This window comes from Triticum aestivum, chromosome 2B (genome assembly GCF_018294505.1).
Source record: "Triticum aestivum cultivar Chinese Spring chromosome 2B, IWGSC CS RefSeq v2.1, whole genome shotgun sequence".
NCBI lineage: Eukaryota > Viridiplantae > Streptophyta > Magnoliopsida > Poales > Poaceae > Triticum > Triticum aestivum.
In genome coordinates, this window is record NC_057798.1 from 755,627,830 (window position 1) to 755,635,572 (window position 7,743).

Here is a 7,743-nt window from a genome sequence, read left to right on the forward strand (position 1 = left end):
GAGAACCAAGGTATCAATCCAGTAGGAGGCTACACACAAGTCCCTCGTACCTACACAAACAAACAAGAACCTTGCAACCAGCGCGATAAAGGGGTTGTCAATCCCTTCACGGCCACTTGCGAAAGTGAGATCTGATAGAGATAATAAGATAAGATAAATATTTTTGGTATTTTTATGATATAGATTGAAAAGTAAAGATTGCAAAATAAAGTAAATCGGAAACTTATATGATGAAGAATAGACCAGGGGGCCATAGCTTTCACTAGTGGCTTCTCTCAAGATAACATAAGTATTACAATGGGTGAACAAATTAATGTCGAGCAATTGATAGAGAAGTGCATAGTTATGAGAATATCTATGCATCATCATGTATATAGGCATAACATCCCCGACAAGTAGACCGACTCCTGCCTGCATCTACTACTATTACTCCACACATCGACCACTATCCAGCATGCATCTAGAGTATTAAGTTAATAAGAACAGAGTAACGCATTAGGCAAGATGACATGATGTAGAGGGATATCAAGAAATATGATATAAACCCCATCTTTTTATCATCGATGGCAACAATACAATACGTGCCTTGCTGCCCGTGCTGTCATTGGGAAAGGACACCGCAAGATTGAACCCAAAGCTAAGCACTTCTCCCATTGCAAGAAAGATCAATCTAGTAGGCCAAACCGAACTGATAATTCGAAGAGACTTGCAAAGATAACAAATCATAAATAAAAGAATTTAGAGGAGATTCAAATATTTCTCGTAGATATACTTGATCATAAACCCACAATTCATCGGATCTCGACAAACACACCGCAAAATGAGTTACATCGAATAGATCTCTAAGAAGATCGAGGAGAACATTGTATTGAGATTCAAAGAGAGAGAAGAAGTCATCTAGCTAATAACTATGGACCCGAAGGTCTGTGGTAAACTAATCACAACTCATTGGAGAGGCTATGGTGTTGATGTAGAAGCCCTCCGTGATAGATTCCCCCTCCGGCGGAGCGCCGGAAAAGGCTCCAAGATGGGATCTCGCGGGTACAGAAGGTTGCGGTGGTGGAAATAGGGTTTTGTGGTGCTCCTGGATGTTTTCGGGGTACGCAGATATATATAGGCGAAGGAAGTCGGTCAGGGGAGCCACGATGGGCCCACGAGGGTGGGGGGCGCGCCCACCCCCCTAGGGAGCGCCTCCCTACCTCGTGGCTTCCTCGTTTGCTTCTTGACATACACTCCAAGTCTCCTGGATTGCTTTTGTCCCAAAATAACTCTCCCGAAGGTTTCATTCCATTTGGACTCCGTTTGATATTCCTTTTTCCTGCGAAACACTGAAATAGGCAAAAAAATAGCAATTTGGGTTGGGCGTCCGGTTAATAGGTTAGTCCCAAAAATGATATAAAAGTGTATAGTAAAGCCCATAAACATCCAAAACGGGTAATATAATAGCATGGAACGATAAAAAATTATAGATACGTTGGAGACGTATCAAGCATCCCTAAGCTTAATTCCTACTCGTCCTCGAGTAGGTAAATGATAAAAACAGAATTTTTGAAGTGGAATGCTACCTAACATAATTCTCAATGTAATTTTCTTTATTGTGGCATGAATGTTCAGATCCAAATGATTCGAGATAAAAGTTCATATTGACATAAGAGTAATAATATTTCAAGCTTACTAACAAAGTAATCATGTCTTCTCAAAATAACATGGCCAAAGAAAGTTATCCCTACAAAATCAATAGTCTGTCTATGCTCTATCTTCATCACACAAAATATTTAAATCATGCACAATCCCAGTTTTAGCCAAGCAATTGTTTCATACTTTAGTATTCTCAAACTTTTTCAATCTTCACGCAATACATGAGCGTGAGCCATGGACATAGCACTATATGTGGAATAGAATGGTGGTTGTGGAGAAGACAAAAAAGGAGAAGATAGTCTCACATCAACTAGGCGTATCAACGGGCTATGGAGATGCCCATTAATAGATATCAATGTGAGTCAGTAGGGATTGCCATGCAACGAATGCACTAGAGCTATAAATGTATGAAAGATCAACAAAAGGAACTAAGTGGATGTGCATCCAACTTGCTTGCTCACGAAGACCTAGGGCAATTTGAGGAAGCCCATCAATGGAATATACAAGCCAAGTTCTATAATGAAAAATTCCCACTAGTATATGAAAGTGACAACATATGAGACTCTCTATCATGAAGATCATGGTGCTACTTTGAAGCACAAGTGTGGAAAAAGGATAGTGACATTGTCCCTTCTCTCATTTTCTCTCTTTTTTTATTTTGGTGGGCTTCTTTGGCCTTTTTTTTATTTGGGCTTCTTTGGCCTCTTTTATATTTCATAAAGTCCGGAGTCTCATCCTGACTTGTGGGGGAATTATAGTCTCCATCATCCTTTCCTCACTTGGGACAATGCTCTAATAATGAAGATCATCACACTTTTATTGATTTACAACTCAAGAATTACAAATCAATACTTAGAATAAAATATGACTCTATGTGGATGCCTTCGGCGGTGTACCGGGATATGAAATGAATCAAGAGTGACATGTATGAAATAATTATAATGGTGGCTTTTCCACAAATACGATGTCAACTATATGATCATGCAAAAGCAATATGACAATGATGGAGCGTGTCATAAACAGAACGGTGGAAAGTTGCATGGTAATATATCTCGAAATGGTTATGGAAATGCCATAATAGGTAGGTATGGTGGCTGTTTTGAGGAAGGTATATGGTGGGTGTATGGTACCGGTGAAAGTTGCGCGGCACAAGAGAGGCTAGCAATGGTGGAAGGGTGAGAGTGCGTATAATCCATGGACTCAACATTAGTCATAAAGAACCCACATACTTATTGCAAAAATCTACAAGTAATCAAAAGAAAGTACTACACGCATGCTCCTAGGGGAAGGGTTGGTAGGAGTTAACCATCACGCGATCCCGACCTCCACACATAAGGAAGACAATCCATAAATAAATCATGCTCCAACTTCATCACATAACGGTTCATCATACGTGCATGCTACAGGAATCACAAACTTTTAACACAAGTATTCCTCAAGTTCACAACTACCCAACTAGCATGACTCTAATATTACCATCCTCATATCTCAAAACAATCATCAAGCATCAAATTGATCATAGCGTTCAATGCACTTTCTATGATAGTTTTAATTATACCCAACTTGGATGCTCATCATATTAGGAACAATTTCATAAACAAAGAAAATACCATGCTGTTATAAAATAATCTCAAAATAATATAAGTGAAGCGTTAGAGATCAATAATTTCTACAAAATAAAACCACCGCCGTGCTCTAAAAAGATATATGTGAAGCACTAGAGCAAAATTGTCTAGCTCAAAAGATATAAGTGAAGCACATAGAGTATTCTAATAAATTCCGAATCATGTGTGTCTCTCCCAAAAGGTGTGTACATCAAGGATGATTGTGGTAAACTAAAAAACAAAGACTCATATCATACAAGACGCTCCAAGCAAAACACATATCATGTGGTGAATAAAAATATAGCTCCAAGTAAAGTTACCGATGGACGAAGACGAAAGAGGGGATGCCTTCCGAGGCATCCCCAAGCTTAGGCTTTTGGTTGTCCTTGAATTTACCTTGGGGTGCGATGGGAATCCCCAAGCTTAGGATCTTGTCACTCCTTATTCCGCAATCCATCAAATCTTTACCCAAAACTTAAAAACTTCACAACACAAAACTCAACAGAAAATCTCATGAGCTCCGTTGGTGCAAGAAAGCAAACCACCACTTTAAGGTACTTTAATGAACTCATTATTTATTTATACTGGTGTTAAACCTACTGTTTTCCAACTTCTCTATGGTTCATACCCCCCGATACTAGCCATAGATTTATCAAAATAAGCAAACAACACACGAAAAACAGATTCTGTCAAAAACAGAACAGTCTGTAGCAATATGTAACTTTCGAATACTTCTGAAACTCTAAAAATCCTACCAAAATAGGAAGTCCTGGGAAATTTATCTATTAATCTTCTTCAAAAAGAATCAACTAAAAACACGTTTCTGTGATTTACTAAAATTATTCTCGTGCGTGCAAAAGTTTCTATTTTTCAGCAAGATCAAATTAACTTTCACCCAAGATGATCCTATAGGTTCTACTTGGCACAAACACTAATTAAAACATAAAAACACGTCTAACCAGAGGCTAGATAAATTATTTAATAATAAACAGGAGCAAAAAGTAAAGAACCCAAAATAAAATAGGGTTGCCTCCCAACAAGCGCTATCGTTTAACGCCCCTAGCTAGGCATTGATAATTTCAATGATGCTCATATGAAAGACATGAATTGAAGCACAAAGAGAGCATCATGAAACACGTGACAAACGCATCTAAGTCTAACATACTTCCTATTCATTGGCATATTATAGGAAAACAAATTATCATAGCAAGCAAAAACTAGCATATACAAGGAAGCGGAAAGAAACAATAGCAATCTCAACATAACGAGAGGTAATTTAGTAACATGAAAATTTCTACAATCATATTTTCCTCTCTCATAATAATTACATGTGGGATCATAAGCCAATTCAACAAAATAGCTATAACATAAAATATTTTCAACATGATCCACATGCATGCAAAGTTGACATTCTTCAAAAATAGTGGGATTAACATTAACTAAAGTCATGACCTCTCCAAACCCTCTTTTATCAAAAAATTCATAAGATCGAACATTCTCCAAATATGTGGGATCTAAAGTTGACACTCTTCAAAACCCACTTTCAATAATATTGCAAACACTATTATCAATCTCATATTCATCATGGGGCTTAAATAAATTTTCAAGATCATAGGAAGAATCACCCCAATCATGATCATTTCAACAAGTAGTAGACATAGCAAAACTAGCATCCCCAAGCTTAGGGTTTTGCATATTATTAGCACAACTGACATCAATAGAATTTATAATAAAATCATTGCAATCATGCTTTTTATTCAAAGATCTATCACGAATCGCTTCATAAAGTACTTCATCACAATTTTCAGATTCACGAATTTCAAGAAAAACCTCATAAAGATAATCTAGTGCACTCAACTCACTAGCAATAGGTTCATCATAATTGGATCTCTTAAATAGATTAGCAAGTGGATGAGGATCCATAAATTTTTAGCAAGCAAAGATGCAAGCAAAAAGAAGGTACATGGTAACACAAGATCGAACGGAAGGAGGGCGAAGAAAAGGCAAAGGTTTTTGAAAATCGTTTTATAAGTGGGGAAGAGGAAAATGAGAGGCAAATGATAAATAATGTAATGCGAGGGATAAGAGTTTGTGATGGGTACTTGGTATGTCTTGACTTGTGCCTAGACCTCCCCAGTAACGGCGCCAGAAATCCTTCTTGCTACCTCTTGAGCACTGCGTTGGTTGATGCAGCAAAGTAGTGTTAGTATTTCCCTCAGTTTTTGAGAACCAAGGTATCAATCCAGTAGGAGGCTACACGCAAGTCCCTCGTACCTACACAAACAAACAAGAACCTCGCAATCAACGCGATAAAGGGGTTGTCAATCCCTTCACGGCCACTTGCGGAAGTGAGATCTGATAGAGATAATAAGATAAGATAAATATTTTTGGTATTTTTATGATATAGATTGAAAAGTAAAGATTGCAAAATAAAGTAAATCGGAAACTTATATGATGGAGAATATACCCGGGGGCCATAGGCTTAACTAGTGGCTTCTCTCAAGATAGCATAAGTATTACGGTGGGTGAACAAATTACTGTCGAGCAATTGATAGAAAAGTGCATAGTTATGAGAATATCTAGGCATGATCATGTATATAGGCATCACGTCCGCGACAAGTAGACCGACTCCTGCCTGCATCTACTACTATTACTCCACACATCGACCGCTATCCAGCATGCATCTAGAGTATTAAGTTCATAAGAACAGAGTAACGCATTAGGCAAGATGACATGATGTAGAGGGATAAACTCAAGCAATATGATATAAACCCCATTTTTTATCCTCGGTGGCAACAATACAATACGTGCCTTGCTGCCCCTGCTGTCACTGGGAAAGGACAGCGCAAGATTGAACCCAAAGCTAAGCACTTCTCCCATTGCAAGAAAGATCAATCTAGTAGGCCAAACCAAACTGATAGTCCGAAGAGACTTGCAAAGATAACCAATCATACATAAAAGAATTCAGAGAAGATTCAAATATTTCTCATAGATAAACTTGATCATAAACCCACAATTCATCGGATCTCGACAAACACACCGCAAAAATAGTTACAACGGATAGATCTCCAAGAAGATCGAGGAGAACATTGTATTGAGATTCAAAGAGAGATAAGAAGCCATCTAGCTAATAACTATGGACCCGAAGGTCTGTGGTAAACTACTCACAACTCATTGGAGAGGCTATGGTGTTGACGTAGAAGCCCTCCGTGATCGATTCCCCCTCCGGCGGAGCGCCGGAAAAGGCTCCAAGATGGGATCTCGCGGGTACAGAAGGTTGCGGTGGTGGAAATAGGGTTTCGTTGTGCTCCTGGATGTTTTCGGGGTACGGTGATATATATAGGCGAAGGAAGTCGGTCAGGGGAGCCACGATGGGCCCACGAGGGTGGGGGGTGCGCCCACCCCCCTAGGGCGCGCCTCCCTGCCTCGTGGCTGCTTCCTCGTTTGCTTCTTGACGTACACTCCAAGTCTCCTGGATTGCGTTTGTTTAAAAAATAACTCCCCCGAAGGTTTCATTCCGTTTGGACTCCATTTGATATTCCTTTTCTGCGAAACACTGAAATAGGCAAAAAAAATAGCAATTTGGGTTGGGCGTCCGGTTAATAGGTTAGTCCCAAAAATGATATAAAAGTGTATAGTAAAGCCTATAAACATCCAAAACGGGTAATATAATAACATGAAATAATAAAAAATTATAGATACGTTGGAGACGTATCAGTCAACAACCCCAAGTATTACCCATTTGGCCATGGCTACAATACATTTTGTGGACAAGGATTCCTAGCACGGACGAAGGCGTGCCGATTTCCAGCCATCCGATTGCCTCATGATTCAAAAACTGATTTACTCTTTGCATGTGCTTTAGCCCTTAATTATTTTATGTGGGATCCATGCGCGCAGCTTTTCATGGCTCCACCCATCCCACTCCCATACATTTTATTTTGACTTTAAATGTTGAATCTCCTATATCTTTTGAATGAGAATTCCAATTTAATTTTTGTTTTCAAATTTGTGTTGCTTGTAACGAGGGTTTCGAAATAATACTAATTCTTAATACGTATTGATAGGTTTGTAAAACTCATTAAGTTCAATAGCCAAAACTTAATATGAACTAGTCAAAAGAACCACTAAGTTTCAGAAACCAAAACTAAACTATGTATTGGGAAAGCAAAATAAACTGGTGATTCCCGACAAGATTTTCAGTTTTGGTTTCTAAAAGTAAGTGATTTTGTTAGTCATTCCTGTTAAGTTTTGAAAGTTGAAACTTAACATTTTAAAAATGTGCCAAAATGTATTCAAAATTGGTCTTATTTCAAAGCCCTCATCGCAAGCAATAGGGATATGAAAACGAAAATTAAATTGGGCTTTTCGTTGAAAAGATATAGAAGATTCAAATTCCAAAGCCAAAAGAAAAATATGTGGGAAGTGGAGTGGACGGATATGCAAGTGTGGCAAAATCTGTCAAAAGCATGCACACATGGACCCTGCCCTACAGTAATCA